At 34.1% G+C, this 17,394-nt stretch overlaps 1 protein-coding gene across 2 annotated transcripts in view; it reads right to left on the reverse strand.

The window, feature by feature from the left end:
* Positions 1–17,394, reverse strand: part of Tbcd (tubulin folding cofactor D) — a 291,444-nt gene that overhangs the window by 218,682 nt on the left and 55,368 nt on the right. Inside the window, exon 1 of one of the 2 annotated variants that reach the window (XM_090399247.1) lies at positions 7,151–7,277. The exons of the other annotated variant lie outside the window; for it this stretch is intronic. The gene's annotated coding sequence lies outside the window, so the exon portion shown is untranslated. Of the gene's footprint in view, positions 1–7,150; positions 7,278–17,394 lie in introns of those variants that run through there. 2 annotated transcript variants of the gene reach the window in all.

A 17,394-nucleotide genomic window follows, 5' to 3' on the forward strand; every position in this document is an offset into this window, starting at 1 on the left:
TTTTCTTTGACATGGAAAAAGCTTATGCCACAGTCTAGAGATGTAGCATATTAACACATTTGCTGCCAACTACAAGTATACTCGTAGTTCATATATGAGCTACACAAGCCAGCTACGAGTATACTCGTATGATGCTTACCGCCAGCAACGAGATTACGGTACTGACCTTGAAGAAATGAAATTGCTTGGCGTACGGGAACAGACTATGCTGAAGAAGCGTAGCAGCGAACGTGCTAAAAGACCTCTATAACTTAGGTCACAGAGGCCACCTTCCTGTATTTATTAAAAACTTTCTGTCTGGGCCAACTTTCCAAGTCAGAATGGGATGCTATCTTAGCCATATAATCCAGAACAGGGTATTCCCCAAGGCTCTGTCTTAAGTGTGACACTTTTGGTTATCAAAGTTAACTTGGTTATTGAACAACTTCCTCCCACAGTAGACAATGTCGATTTGTTGATGACTTCAGAATTTACTGTCACTCTCATAACATGAGGGTAATTGAAAGACAACTTCAGCAAATATCTGATTGTGTTTCTCTAATGGGTTCAGGTTTTCAACAGAAAAAAATGTCTGTGTGCATTTCTGTCGAAAATGTACTCTTCACCCAAATCCTGAATTAAAAATGGGATGAACTGCTATTCCAGTAATAAAAAGTCAAGTTCTTGGAACTCATCTTTAACAGAAAGCTTACATTCCTTGCACACTTTATTGCACTTTTCTCTTAGCTGACAAGAACAATGAATCTACTTCGCACTCTATCCTCTACTGAATGGCGCACAGATCAATTTTCATTTCTTCGTCTTTATCGTAAACTTGTACATTCAAAGCTGGATTATGGGTCTCAAGTTTATGGTTCTACAAGGCAGAATAACCTGCGATGGTTGGATCCCATCCAACCAGTAATTATACTATAGAGTTGAATTCCATTCAGCTTGCACCTGTGCATATAAAAGAAAACTGCTACCAGGGGTGTGTGTAATTTATATAGACTCATTGAGCTCCTCACAGGCTCCTCTCCTATGTATAATCCACATCCAGTACTGTCTGAGATATTACATGTGTTGTACAAAATGAATTCCTAGCCACATTGGAATAATGAAATTGAGACTGCAGCTGCTAGATCGGCTTATATAAGGTCAAAGCTAACTACTCAATGACAGTCATCATGCAGGAAGCACTGAAAAACAAATTATATGACATTAAGTCTGAAATTAAGCATTGGCATGCTAATCATTGCAGAAAGCGAAGAGAGGAAGTTGTTTTTGCTAGGCTCTGTATAGGTCATAGTCATCTTACACATTCTTATTTATTGAGGGCTGATGACCCTCCTGTGTGTGGAAAATGCAATATATGTCTTACTATTTGTCATATTCTGGTGGAGTGGCAGCACTTTGCACGAGAGAGGAATGAAATTTTTACCTATCTAGCCAAGCCATATACACTCAGGCAGATGTTATCAGACTCAGACAGATTGCATGATGTTTTTAACCTTCTATAAAGAATAAATTTGTACAAACACTTTTGACTAATTTTGTTTATATGTAGACACCGCACTGCTTAACTTTTGTGCATATATATTATTTACTAATTTATCTTTGACTGTTTATATACTGCTGATATAATACTGTAACCTTTGCTATAATTTTATTTATATGATAATGCCATCCAATGTACTGCATTGTTTAACTTAATTTTTTGTACATACATTTGCTAGTTTATCTTTGACTATTTATGTACTGCTGTAGCCTTTGACCTTGTGTATCACTGTAACCTTTGCTGTAATTTTATTTATATGTGGACACTTCATTGTTTAACTTAATTTTTCTACATAAATTAGTAAATAATATGTATCTTTGACTATTTATGTACTGCAGTAACCTTTGATGTGATTTTATTTATATGTAGATACCATGTTGCTGATGATATACTGTCTACTAGTTTGTCTTTGACCATTCATGTACTGCAGTAGCCTCTGCTAATTTTATTTATATGTAGATAGTGCATTGCTTAATTTTTGTATATAAATTAGTATAATATGTATCTTTGACTACTTATGTATTGCTATAACCTTTGACCTCCCGTGTGGGGACACCTGTAATAACCCCCCATCGGGCACGTGCCCTGGTGGCGGATCGGGGAATGCTCGTCATAGTTTACTATGAAGGGTAGGAAGGAAATAAAATACCTCCCGTGGACCAACAGGATAGCACTTGTCTCATAGGTCAGTCTGGGGAGCCTTGAAGGTGGCAGCCTCACCACCAGACTCGGGTGCTGAAGAATAATCCCTTCCACGCCTTAAATTTTCACCCATTAAAAAAAAATAACAAAGAGATGCCTAAATGGTTAAAGACAAAGCGAGGAAAAAGCTACATGAGATACGGAACATGGAACATTAAAAGTCTACATGGACAAGAAAAGGAATTAATATATGAATTTAAAAAATCGAGATTGGATCTACTAGCAGTCACAGAAACAAAAAAGAAAGGTCAAAGTTGCCAGAAAATGAAAGATGGAGATATACTTTTCTATTCAGGGGTAAACCCAAGAGAATGGGGAAAACAAGGGGTAGCACGCATAATTAAACCAGATCTCAAAGAATATATTACTAAATGGCAACTAATACATTTAAGGTTGTTGACAATCACTATAGATTTTAAATCAGATAACCAAGTATTCACTGTAATTGTTGCATATGGCCCAAATGATAATGCTAATAAAGAAATTAAAGATGCATTCTTCGAACTCTTACAAAAAATTGAAGAAGCTCAAGGGGATATTATACTACTAGGAGACCTTAATGGCCCAGTAGGGAATCAAGTAGAAGGAAACGAAACGGATCACAAAGAGAAATAACTCGGAATAATAATGGAGAAAGAATAATAAATCTTTGCCTTATAAATAATTTAGTAATAGCAAATACCATGTTCAAGCATAAAGAAATCCATAAGTTTACCAGGGAAGAGCCCAGTAGAAATGAAAAATCTATAATTAACTATGCCATCATAAGCAGATCATACTGGAAGTATACAAAAAAATGCAAGAGTCTATAGAGGTCCTGAAATAGGCAGTGACCACTACTATTAGTATTGGAAACGATCCATAAAATAAAAGTTGAAAAATGTAGAAAAAGTAGCAAGGGAATAAATGTTAAGATAAAGAACTACAAACTAAAGAAAGAAGAAACAGCCATTGAGTATAAAAGTAAAATAGAAAAGAAGATGAAAGAAGTAGAAAAAGAGATATATGAAGACCAAGATGTAGAAAGCCTATGGTACAGGTTCAAAACACTTATAGAAACAAGCAAAGAAATTTGTGATGTATCATTAAATAATAAACAGAAGAAACATAAAACACTCTGGTGGACTGAAGAACTAAAAGAAGAAATTAAAAAGAAAAAGCAATTGTGGAAGAGATATATAACATCAAAGCTGCAGGTTTATAGAGAACTATACAACAGCCAAAGAAATAAAGTTAAAACCTTAGTGAAAGAAGAGAAAAGAAAATGCTGGGAGGACTTCGGACATACTTCAGAACAAAATTTTAAAGGAAACCAAACTCTCTTCTATAATGTTTTAAGAAGAATGAGGTTAGAGAAAGAATGCCTGATAAAGTTTATCAAAAATAAGGATGGAAAGTTACTCACAAATTCTGAAGACATCATGGAAAGGTGAAAACAGTACTTCCAAGAATTATTGGAAGATGCAGGACATGGAAAAAATAGAACCCTAAGAGCAAGACATGCAAGCAAAATAGAAGATCGAAGTGAGGAAATTCATGCAAATGAACTGTTAGCAGCAATAAATAAAATAAAACTGGGCAAATCAGCAGGCCATGATCAAATAACACCAGAAATGGTAAAGAATTTAGGAATGAAAGCCATAAAATTTCTTTTACACCTATTCAATGTCATATGGAAAAAGAAAATTCTTCCCAAAGACTGGGAATAATCCCTATATTTCAGAAAGGAGATAAACCATAAATGTGAAAACCATAAAGGGATTTCGCTTTTAAGCGTTCCAGGAAAATTGTATGCCTGTATTTTAGAAGAGAGGAGCTTAGGAACCAAATAGAGGATACAAGGACGAAATGTAATATGGCTTTCGAAAAAAATAGAAGCACACAGGATCTTATCTTCAGTCTTAGACAAATATCAGAGAAAACATTGGAATATGGAAAAGAACTACATGCATGTTTTATAGATTTCGAAAAGGCCTTTGACTGAGTTCCAAGATACCTAATATGGCAAACATTAAAGAAAAACAAGATACAAGATAACTTAATAGCAGCCATACAAAGCCTCTACAAAACTAATAGAAATTATGTAAGAACCTGTAATAATAGATCAGAAGAATTTGAAACAAACGTAGGAGTGAGGAAAGGCTGTATACTCAGCCCTCTTCTTTTCATTATAGTAATGGATGAAATTTTAAAGGCATGCCACACAAAAAAGTTCCACTTAGGATACAGGAAACTGAAAGAAACCAAGATTTCACACATGGCTTTTGCAGATGATGTGGTGATTCTAGCAAATACAGATGAAGATTTGCAGTACAACATCAACATTTGGTATGAAGAAACAAAGAAAAGGAATATGACCATAAATATAAATAAAACTAAAACCAACCAAAACACATAATAAAAATAGAGAACTGTTAACTGGAACAAGTTCACTCCTTTAAATACTTGGGATCATATATACAAGAAGTGGTAGACTAGACACAGATATTAACAACAGGATAACAGGGCAGGAAAAGCTATTCTATGCAATGAAGGTTCTGTTCAGTGTTTGTACCAACATTAACATACAGTTGCGAGTCCTGGTGTTTAACAACAGGAAACATAAATAAACTACAAACAATTGAAATGAAATATCTTAGGAAAGTGACACAAAAAAACAAGACTGGACCAAATAAGAAATCAAACTATAAGAGACAGCCTTCAAGTTGCACCTCTGAACCAATTCATAACACAAGCCCAGATGAGGTGGATTGGACATCTTAGTCGAATGGAAGAAGGAAAAACTGTATATGAAAGCCAGAAAATGGGAAAAAGAAACATAGGCAGGCCTAGGAAAGGTTGGCAAAAGGAAATTAAAGAAAAATTGGAAAAGAAGGGAATTAACTGGAAAGAAGCAAAAGAACAAGCCTTGGATAGTAAAAAAACACACGTATTAACCACAGTAATGACTATTTAATTCGTAAATATTTCATCCCAAGTATCTTGGGACATCATCAGTACAGTAGTTCAAACAATACTAGGAATAACATACAGTTAGGTGCATGATTACAATGGAATCTCAATATGCATGCAGTAACGTGTTATAGAAGTAAATTAAATATAACTGAAAAAAAAAAAATATATATATATATATATATAAAGATTATTTTACACAATTTTGTATGACAATTCCCATACTTTAAGAATAATAAGAACATTGTTGCAGTTTAAATTTGGTCTGTGTAGCAGGGCTCCAGCACTTTCTTTCTATAAACATTCATATTTATATAACGATCTGTGTAAAATTTCGACTTCTCCCAATGGATCCTATGGTTTGGATTTTCAACTCCGTGTTGGGAGAGACCAGATTTCTGCGGTTTGAAAAATCATCAGTCACCTTCCCACACATCAACCCAGACAAGAAGAAGTCCATAGGATTCCCATACCTTACGTCAAAGGAATCTCCAAATGTCTTTCAAAAATTATGAAGAAATACAATTTTGCCACTATTACAAAGCTATCAACCAATAACTTGTTACCTTCTCCTAAGGACAAACTCTCACCTCTGATGTTACCTGGCGTTTATGAGATCCCATGCTCCTGCAAATTGTCATACTTTGGTCAGACAGGTGGGTCTGTTCAGAAACGCATCTCGGAACATCAAGACTACATTCTTCTTTTCAAACCGCAGAAATCTGGTCTCTCCCAACATGGAATTGAAAATCCAAACCATAGGATACATTGGGAGAAGTTGAAACTTTTACACAGATCTTTATATAAATATGAACGTTTATATAAAGAAAGTGCTGTAGCTTTAAACCGCAATGATGTTCTTACTATTCCTAAAGTATGGGAAATTGTCATACAAAATAATCTTTATATATAAAAAAATTCAGCCTATCTTCTACCCACTACAGGGTGAAGGCCTCTCCCATTGTGGGAGGTTTTTGGGTCTACTACTCCCATGGTGACCCAGTCCATATTAGGAGAGAGGACAATCACAAACATCCATGCCTATGCGGGATTCGAACCCACAGCCTTTTGGCTGGTGAGTGGACACGCTAACCACTCGGCCAACCAGGCTGGCTGGCCGAATCTTTATATATATATATATATAGTTTTATGAAAAAATTGAATGACTAGAACTGAGATTTAAGTAAAAAGGTTTTAATATAAAAACATTACTAGTTTCGGCCTGTAACAGCCTTCTTCAGGTGACATTATAAAAGAAATAAAACTAAACATTGAAGGTTAAAAGACTATGAACAACATAGACAGTCTCTATACATAATTAGCATGAAAACGTTGTAGTTGTATTTGAAGCTGTTCTTTCGTTTGTTGCATTGTTGGGAGAGTGCATTCTATAACCTTCATGATGAGGCTTCTATTATCAATAATAAAAGAAACTTCAACAAGACACTAAAGAGGATTGGACTAAACATCAACAGGTTGGTCTTCTTAAAACATTGCAGATTCCAAGCTGTCTTTCCTAAATTTATATGCTTTAAAGAAAACATAACAACTGAACGTGCAAAGAGAATCTATCATAAAGCTAAATTAGACCTACTGTCTGAAAGAATCTCGGATACTACACGAACTCTCGCTTTTCTTTTCAATAAAAAAAGAACCATAACTGAAAAACTCGAAGAATCTCTAGATAATGAAAGTTGAAAGTTGGCATACCTTTAATACATACTGTGAATCTCAAGCAGCTAGAATACAATATAATAACAAAGTAAATCTTATAAGTAAATTTGAAGCATTAAAAAGATTACAAAATAATAGGAACTTCTCAAAACCAAACGTCAACATTGACAAAGTCATTATCAACAAATCTTCTTATATACTTTCAGATGTAGAAAAAAGCATCCTTAATAAAGGTCTAAACTTTATTCCTTCCCCAAAATTAATACCAAAGGAGACACTACTTACAAAAATAGAAAAAGCTACTTCTTTTCTCCCTCCACAAGATGCAAATCTTCTACGTATTGAATCTATCTTTATTATCAATAACGCAAAACCACCTGCAGACAACATTACTTCAACTGGACGCAAAGCTATTAAAAGTTTAAAAAACAACAGAGATATAATCATCCTCCCTGCAGATAAAGGCAATGCAACAGTCATCCTTAACTCTGAAGATTACCAGAATAAAATGCTTGAATTAATAAATAATGATACCTACTCAATACTCGAGAGAGATCCAACTCGTGAACTTCGAAATCGTACAAACAACTTATTAAAAACAACTGAATTATCCCGAAACGTTCGTTTATCTCTACGCTCTCTCCATCTGTTAATTCCTCGCATATACGGTGTTCCTAAAATCCATAAAGAGAACATGCTATTACGCCCAATTGTAGAAGGTATCAATTCTCCTACGTACAATCTTTCAAAATATCTTGCCAAATACCTAAAAAGTTTTTCAGGCAAGTCACCATCCTTTATCAAGAACACTACAGAATTTGTTACATACATCAAGGTATTACAGTTAATGAAGATGACATCATGGCTAGCTTGGACATAACTTCTTTGTTCACTAATGTCCCAACACATGAAGTCCTAACATTACTCAAGGACAAGTTATCCAAAAAAATGTTAGCCTTGCTTACACAATGCATCAGGTCCGGTTACTTCAAATTTCAAGATAATATACACAAACAAAATCATGGACTGGCTATGGGTAATCCTTTATCCCCTGTACTCGCAAATATTTACTTTGAGGATTTTGAAACCAAGGCTATCTCTTCCTTTATTTTAACACCTAAAGTTTGGAAACGTTATGTGGATGATGTCTTCATTGTTTGGAGCCATGGACATGAATCCCTTATGGTTTTCCTCGAACATCTCAATAGCCGACATCAAAGTATTAAGTTTATTGCCGAGCTTGAAACGGATAATTCCTTGCCTTTTCTTGATGTCAAACTGACTCGCTCTTCTGGTAAACTCAAAATATCGATATATAGAAAGCCCACACATACCAACAGATATCTGCACAGTCAGTCCCATCATTTCCCTCCTCATAAGCTTGGAATAATTTCCACATTGGGACATAGAGCCCGTTCTCTTCTTGATGACCCAAATGAACTTCTTACAGAAATAAACCATCTGAAAACTTCTTTCGAAGTTAATGGATATTCCAAGAAAATCATTGAAAAATTCCTTCTTAATCCTCCTAGACATCACTCAGAAGAAACAAATAGATTCAAAGGCAATATATCTATTCCTTACATAAGTACTGTTTCACATAAATTAGCAAAAGTTCTAAGAAAATACAATATCAGAATATTGTCTTCCATTCCACTTCCAAAGATCTGTTTCTTAATTAGCCACCCAAAACCTTGTCATCATCAACTCAAATACCCTGGTGTATATAAAATATTGTGTGATTGTGATATTCCTTATTTTGGGCAGACAGACAAATCTGTCGAATTGCGTATGGAAGAAAACATGAGGGACATTACTTACAAGAGACAGCGAGCGAGTGTATTATCAAGTCATATCCTTTTCTCGGCTAATCCTAATGATGAAAACCAAAGTCACGAAGTCTGCTGGCAAAAATCTACTAACATCTTCTGTTGCAGTGACGAACTAGAGAGAAAAATCGTGGAATCTAGAGAAATCATCTTCAATCCTGTTCATCTAAATAACAACTTGAGCTACAACCTCCCAGATGGTCATTCAGCTATAATCATGTACTGACGTTCACGTGAGGCTGCAAGCACGCACTCTCCCAACAATGCAACAAACGAAAGAACAGCTTCAAATACAACTACAACGTTTTCATGTTAATTATGTATAGAGACTGTCTATGTTGTTTTCATAGTCTTTTAACCTTCAATGTTTAGTGTTTTTTATTTCTTTTATAATGTCACTTGAACAAGGCTGTTACAGGCCAAAACTAGTAGTGTTTTTATATTAAAACCTTTTTACTTAAATCTCGGTTCTAGTCATTCAATTTTTTCATAAAACTGTGTATGTTAACCAAGTTAATGATCATTCTGTCATATATATATATATATATATATATATATTTTTTTTTTCCAGTTATATTTAATTTACTTTTATAACATGTTACCACACACATATTGAGATTCCATTGTAATCATGTGCCCTAACTGTATGTTATTCCTAGTATTGTTTGAACTACTGTATTGATGATGTCCCAAGATACTTGGGATGAAATATTTATGAATTAAATAGTCATTATTGTGGTTAGTACGTGTGTTTTTTTTAGTGATGAATTCACCACAGGTTTCATTATTTAAAAAGCCTTGGACAGGACGGCATGGAAATCTCTTTGGCAAAATCTCGACGCTTAAAAGCACAAAAGATCATAGACAAAGAATGAGATAACCTTTGACCTTATGTGCTGCTGTAACTTTTGCTATGGTGTAGTATGAAGTTTGCTATTCTTACACCAATAAACCATAAACCAACCAGCCAACCTCAATAAAGGGTGAAACTATCTAGGTATCTGGTAATCCAGAGTATTTTAATAATAAGCTGTGACACCTTTTAGCTACTCGTATATGGAAACATGACTTCTGCATTACTTAAGCCTTGGTATCACCTCTGGGCCTGGGTCCCATTTCAATAAAGATTGAAACTAGTCTGGGTAGTGACCCATCCCATAATGCATAGCATTAGACATGTCCGTAAGGATATATGCTTTGCATTATGGGATACTAAGGCAAGTGATGTGAAGTCATTAGCCTCCATATATGAGTTGTCGCAGTCCTAATAATACTTCAGGTGCAAGCTTTGTTTGCTTGGATAAAGGATTAAATCTTTAATTTATCTGGGTAGCAATCCTTCCCATAATGCATAACAATATACACATCTAAAAGGAAGTGTGCTTTACATTATAGGATACTAAGGCAACTGATGTGAAGTCAACAGCTTCAGTATACGAGCAGCTTAGTTGTGAGGTTACTTTATGTACAACTTTGTATGTTTATATATTTGAGTAAAGAATTAAATAACAATATAATTTCTTGGCAATTATAATTTACTTTGCCTATTTATTAAGATTCCATTACACGGGTTGTCTTCTACCCTCTGCAAATAAGTTACCAGCTTCCTCTCTCTGGATGCACCTTATGTACAATGGTAGATGGATCTTTATTTTCAAACTTTGCAGCTAAGGCTGGTGTTCCACTTATTCTCTTCTTTCTATACATCAATGACCTTCTCCAGTGATTGGAAATCGAATATACGGTTTTGTTACTGACAATATACTGTACTTTTCTTTCTCATTTGATGTCTTGCACAACACAAATCATCGAAACTTGCATCATATCTACAATAACAACTTTATAATATTAAATTCTGATCTTTGAACTATTCTTCAATGGGGTTCTGATTCCCAGTTAATCTCACTGTGAGTAAAGCAAAATCCTTTATTTCTTGCAAAAAGTCCAGTCTCACTTTCAACAATACCCAAATCTTTAAAGAATGAGATTTCTCTTCTTTAGATTAATTACTCTAACTTCAAATCTTTCTTCGCATCAATATATTACCAATATCGTAAAAATATTTGACTCGTTATAATCAGGTTGATTTATGAACCAATTCTCACTAATTCACTCTATTCTCACACAGACATTCACACAGTTTCTGTTATCTGCATTGCCTACAAATATTTCAATAGACAGTGTTCATCAGCATTCTCTTCTAAATCTGTTAAAACATGTAGCAGCTTTCAACATTCCTTCACAGTTCAGCTCCAAGTTAATTATTCTATTAATGAATATTAATAGAAGAATATTAATTAATATTAGAATAATTAACAGGAGTTCTCCAAAATGATTAATAGTGCTGTACCATTTGAACTTTTTTTTTATTAAATAAAAAATATCCTATTTTGTCTAGTTTGCAGTTATTCACCAAGTAGCAAAATTTACTTGCCATGGATGGACAAATATATCTGTCCATGGCAGAATCATTTTAAAAATGACAGTAGAAAGCAACTTGACATTAACAATGTCAAGTTGCTTTCTCACATACAGCCTTAGAATGTATGTAACATTCTATTCTAAGGCTGTATGGTCACTTAAATAGAATGATAGAGATAAATTTAGTTAATGGGGATAATAAATCCCTCATTATTTTAAAGCCAGATGCGAAACTCGGAGATCGAAATCTAAGAGTTTCATGCCGAAGAACTATCGGCGAGTCCAAGCATGAGTCAACACCTGGGTGATACAACACTAGGGCAACTCGCAGCAAAGGTGGAGCAAGCTCCATCACTATCCTTAATATTTTCTCATAATATAAAACGCATCTCCTAGCAGATCTATTACTGTTTTACATTATGAGGAGAGGTCACTCCCCAGACCAGTTTCGAACTTTATTGAGGTCTCATCAGTGAGTAGGTAGACCTGGAAATACCAAGGTTTAAGTGAACCGAACTTACTTATATATGGGTACACCGGTCTGGCAATTCATCAGTAGGGGTATACGTAAGTTTGGTTCACTTAAAACCTTGGTATTTCCAGGTCTACCAACTCACTGATGAGACCTCAATAAACGTCAAAACTGGTCTGGGGAGTGACCTCTCCTCATAATGTAAAACAGTAATACATCTCCTAGGAGCTGCGTTTTACATTATGAGAAAATATTAAGGATAGTGATGGACTTGCTCCACCTTTGCTCCGAGTTGCCCTAGGGTTGTACCACCCAGGTGTTGACTTACGCTTGGACTCGCTGATAGTTCTTCGGCATGAAACTCTTAGATTTCAATCTCCGAGTTTCGTATCCGGCTTTAAAATAATGAGGGATTTATTATCCCCTTAACTTGATTAACGCCGCCAGGAAAATAGCCTCTTGGCTCTTTATCGCAGTAATAATAATAATACAGTAAAACCCTGTTTTTACGTTCCCGCAATTTACATTTTCCAGCCATATACGTCATTTTCCATTGGTCCCGTCGTAAGGCCTATTCTTACGATATATTGTTTTCCCGCCATTAACAATTTGATGTGGATGTTATTTCCTGTGATTTGCATTTTTTTCTCGGGTGGCAATACTGATTTTCGAATCGATTTCTGCGGAAATATGGGCATTTCTGTTCCCAGATGGCGTTGCTTTCGGCTGTAAGTTTCGTTTCCGCCACCATGGTGACTTGCATGCTTGAAGCAGTAATGTAGTGATGAGTGATACCGTGATTTTTCACTCACAGTACGAATTGATATTGCAGAATTTCTGTTACGTAATTTAGCGTCTGAAAGTTGCTTTCAAGTTGCGGTGGTGGATTATCCATGTTAGTAACATGGAGAAAAAAAAAAAAATGTATTTCGGTAGAAGAAAAGATGGCAATTTTGGTGCAGATTGGCATGGGGGAACACTTGTGCATTTAGGAAAAGATCTTGGCCTCTCCGTGTTCGCTTTGAACACGATAGTAGAAAACAGGTCAAGCATTGAACTCAATGCAAAGCAATCTGGCGCTATGTCAAAAAAAAAAAAAAAAAAAAAGCAAAAACAATCAACAATTAAAGATTTTTTTAAATAGATAAATGTAAGTAATTCTAAATTCATTTATTTTCAGTTATTAAATTTTGTAATCAAGTATGTAGACTCACATACTAGCAGCAAGTCATCTTTTAGCCTTTTTTTTAAATGTTTTTTTTTTTTTTACATTTCCTGCTATTTACACTTTTTTCCATCAGTCCCCTGAAAAGTGTAAAAAAAGGGGTTTTACTGTATATGGGTACACCGATCTGGCAATTCGTTAGTAGGGGTATATGTAAGTTCGGTTCACTTAAACCTTGGTATTTCCAGGTCTACCTACTCACTAATGAGACCTCAATAAAGATCGAAACCAGTCTGGGGAGTGACCTCTCCTCATAATGTAAAACAGTAATACATCTCCTAGGAGCTGCGTTTTACATTATGAGAAAATATTAAGGATAGTGATGGAGATTGCTCCACCTTTAACACAAGTTGCCATAGTGTTGTACTACCCAAGTGATACGCTTGGACTCGCCGATAGTTCTTCGGCATGAAACTCTTAGATTTCGATAGATATCGATCTCAGAGTTTCGTATCCCGCTTTAAAATAATGAGGGATTTATTATCCCCTCAACTTAATTTATGCTGCCAGAAAAATAGTCTCTTCGCTCTTTATAGAGATAAATTTAGAAAAACAGATGCTTGAAGATAGCTGAAAGACCCAGAAGTGGGTCAAAATCCAGCTGGACTGATGCTGTTTGTCAGTCCAGCTGGATTCTCAAATCAATCTATTGTCCTAATAGATTGATTTTTTTTTAAATGTTGCTTTCAACCCATAAAGGTTATTTGCAAACCTAGAGTACATTTTGTATACCATGGGTGAACCAAGGATATTTTTATCAATATATATATATATATATATATATATATAAATTTTTAATTTATTTTTTTTTTTGCATAGACCAGAAACTCTACTCTAGAAACAAAGCAGGGAACGTTTTTTCCAAGCCACTTCAAGGCCTTACACTAGTGATGAAATTCATACTGGTTTCTTTAAAAATCACAGAAAACTTGGTGAGGAAGCTAGTAATAATGCAAACTTAATCATGCAGTACTATCATGGTAACTGGTGCACCATGCTACATATCAGGAATTTCATAAACTTTAATTGTTCCTTTCATTCAATCCTTTTCAAATAATTCCTTTACTTATTATGTTCATTTCCCCTAAAAAAAGAGAGTCTAAAAGTTTTTTTTTCCTGGTATTAGAAACACTTAAATGGAAGACTCAATTTCCTTTAAAGTTCTCTAAAGTAATCAATGCTTAATAAAATATTTTTGACATGACCTTGACATTATGTTACTTAAAATGCATGATCTCTTCACAAGAGTCCATAACATTTGCCTTTTATAAAATACTTCTGATTAAGACTCTCAATAGCCTAATGTTCTGAATTGTAGACCCAGTCAGAAATGCTCAGCATATTACATCATCTCATGCTTGAAAGTTAAGCTTTATAAGCCTTATAATTCTTCATAAACGAATCTCTGACCAGTGTGTGAGAGTACAACTTCAAAGAAAAAAGTTTAAAAGGCCTAATCTTGGTGTCAGAAACTATTAACTGAAAGATAATAAAAAACAGTGACTGCTATTTTATAGCAAGTAGCAAACGTGTGCCTTGAAACTTCAGAAGTTTAGAAACTCACTAAAACCTAAACAGCCTACTTGGTATCCGAGACATCCTTTAGCTAGAAAGACCCAGGTTTGAAACCTGTGCAGGATATAAAGAACTTTTATGAGGGGGGGGGGTTGAAAAGTTCTGATAAACACCTAGAACAAAAATGATATTAAAGCAACTGGTATAACCACAAAAAAGAACATATCTTAAAACTCTTTAACCCCCACATTTCATCAAAATTGTAATAATTTGTTCTTTTTTCTTTCAGGATATACAAGAAGACATGTCAGAGGTTTTGAAGAAATTCAAGAATTACAAGAATTTCTCAGCACACTCTCATATAAGAGCTTTGTAAGTGAAGGTGAGTTAGCCACTTCATGGAAACTTGGGTTTTTCATCCTGTAAGAAGGCAAATGTAACTGAGATACAGCAGATAGGACTAAGCATAATTGTGATATGAATATCACAATTAGATTTTTAAGAAGTACTTATATGATAGGCCAGTGACCACAGTATGTAAGGAGAAGATGAACACAAGTGATCAAGAATTATGAAAATGCAAACTTCTATACTTTATTACATTATCTTCATCTATAATTATCTTCTTCTTCTTGGCTTCCCGTATTAGGCAGTTACTTGCCTGTGACATTTTCAAGGGTTTAAAAAATCTGCCCATCTCCTCCTGGGTCTTCCTCTTGATCGGTGTCCGTTTGGTTTATATTTCCAGGTAATATTTGGCCATCTGTCCTCATTCATTCTTTCTGCATGGTTTTTCCAATTCTTTCTATAGTTTGTGATGACTTCTGTTATGTTAATTATGGATAATTGTTTTCTTATTTCTTCATTTCTGCAGCTTTCACTTGTCTTTTATCTTGTTCTCCCCAAGTCCATGTTTCACTGTCATATTTCAGAATTGGTTTGGCTATTGTTTTATATAGTTTTATTTGGGTTGTTCTAGAAATCTGTTTACTGAAGTGTCTATTCAACGTTCCAATGACTACTAGGAATTTTTGCTTTTTATATGCAATGTCAATTTCTCTATTGGGCTTATGTAATTTCCTAGACATTTAAATTTGTTTACTTGTTCTTTTACATTGTTGTGGATGACTAGTTTGCATCTTTTAATTTCTTTACCTTGAAATGCTATTGATTTCATTTTATTTATTGAGATTTTCATGTCATACTGTTCTATTGTTTTTGTTCAATATGTGTAGTTTCTGTAATTGGTCTTCATTTTCAGCAAAAATAACTTGATCATCAGCATAGGCTTATTACAAAAGGCTGGCTAATTCTTTATTTCCTATGATTTTGTTTTGCCTCCACTCTCTTGAAATTTTTTCCATATATATTAAATAATATTGGTGATAATTCACTTCCTTGAATGAAACCTCTATTGGTTTTAATTTTTTTAGTTATTTCATTATTAATTTTAATATAACTTTCTTCCATGATATGTGCTACTGCTTTGAGGGGGAACTTTCAATTCACACAGTATATTAATTAATTTTGATCTGTTAATTTGATTGTATGCTTTCTCATAATCTAGGAAGGCCATATATGTTGGCAGGTTAAATTCTATTCTCATCATCATCATCATCATCATCATCATACGTATCAAGGATTTAGGCCTAGCATGGCCTGTTCCGGCCTTAGAAGTCATCATTGAATCGTTTAAGAGGACGTCCTGGTTTTCTTTTTCCTAATGGCTTGTACTTTAAGGCTTGTTTTGGTAATCTTTCTGTTTTCATTCTTTGAACGTGTTCCATCAATTTATGTTTATATTTTTTAATTTTTTCTATTACTGTTCTTGGTTTAATTCTTTCATAATATCTTTGTTTCTTTTGTGATCAAATAGGGTATACGTTGCAGTTTTTCTCATAAACTTCATTTCTGCTGTTGTTAATCTTTGTTTGTCTTTTTGTTTTATTGTCCAGATTTCGCTTCCATACATTAAGACCGGTAGGGCTAATGTATTGTATACTTTTAGCCTGGTTTGTTTTTGAACTAGGTTTGGTTTAAATATAGAGTTAATTACACCTGTTATTTTTAAATATTTTGCAATTTTTACGTTTATATCTTTATCATTTTCATATGTGATCATACATCCTAGGTAGTTAAAGAATTCACCTGTTCTAAGATCTTGTTATCTATTACTACTTTAGTTCTTGCTGGATCTTGTCCTTTAAAGGCCATAGTTTTTGATTTTTCCGTTGATATTATCATACCATAATCTTTGGATATCTCATTTAGATTTAAAATAGCTTTCTGTAAGTTATCTTCAGAATTTGTAATTATTATTTGGTCGTCTGCAAAGAGGAGAGTGTTTAAGTTAACTGCTGTAGGTGAAAGTTTAATTCCTTGATGTAAATTTTTACTCCATTTTATTATTATTTCATTTAAGTAGATATTAAAAAGAGTTGCTGAGAGGGGACATCCCTGTCGGACCCCTTGGTTTATCTTTCTTGTATATGATAGCTCGTGATTTAATCTTATTTGTATTTGATTATTTTCATATATACTTGTGATAGCTTTTAGGATATTATTTGGTATTTGTCTTTCTTTTAATATGTTAAATAATATGTTTCTTTTAACTTTGTCAAATTCTTTTTCAAAGTCAATAAATGCAATATGTGTTTCTAAATTATATTCTCTTCTTTTCTCTATTACTAATTTTAGGCAAAAGGCTGGGTCTATACATGATCGTCCTTTTCTAAATCCATTCTGTACCTCTAGAATAAAGTTTTTGGAATATTTCATTAGTTTGTTATTTAAGATTCTGCTATATATTTTGTAACAGGAATTTAGCATACTGATACCTCTATAGTTTTTAGGGTCATCTCTATTACCTTTCTTAAAGATAGGAATCACAATTGCTTTTTTCCATTCTACTGGGGGGATACCAGTTGAGTAAATTTTATTTAAAAATAATAAGAGTCTTTCTTTGAATCTTGTTCCTGCGTATTTATATAGTTCTGAACCTAGCTTAATTCTATTCTTATTTCTATAATTTGTTTGAGTGTGAATGTGTGGGATCTGTGCAGGATCT

The sequence above is a fragment of the Typopeltis vanoorti genome, chromosome 1 (assembly GCF_054136105.1).
Source record: "Typopeltis vanoorti isolate ZY-2024b chromosome 1, IOZ_Tvanoo_1.0, whole genome shotgun sequence".
NCBI classification, from domain to species: Eukaryota; Metazoa; Arthropoda; class Arachnida; order Uropygi; family Thelyphonidae; genus Typopeltis; species Typopeltis vanoorti.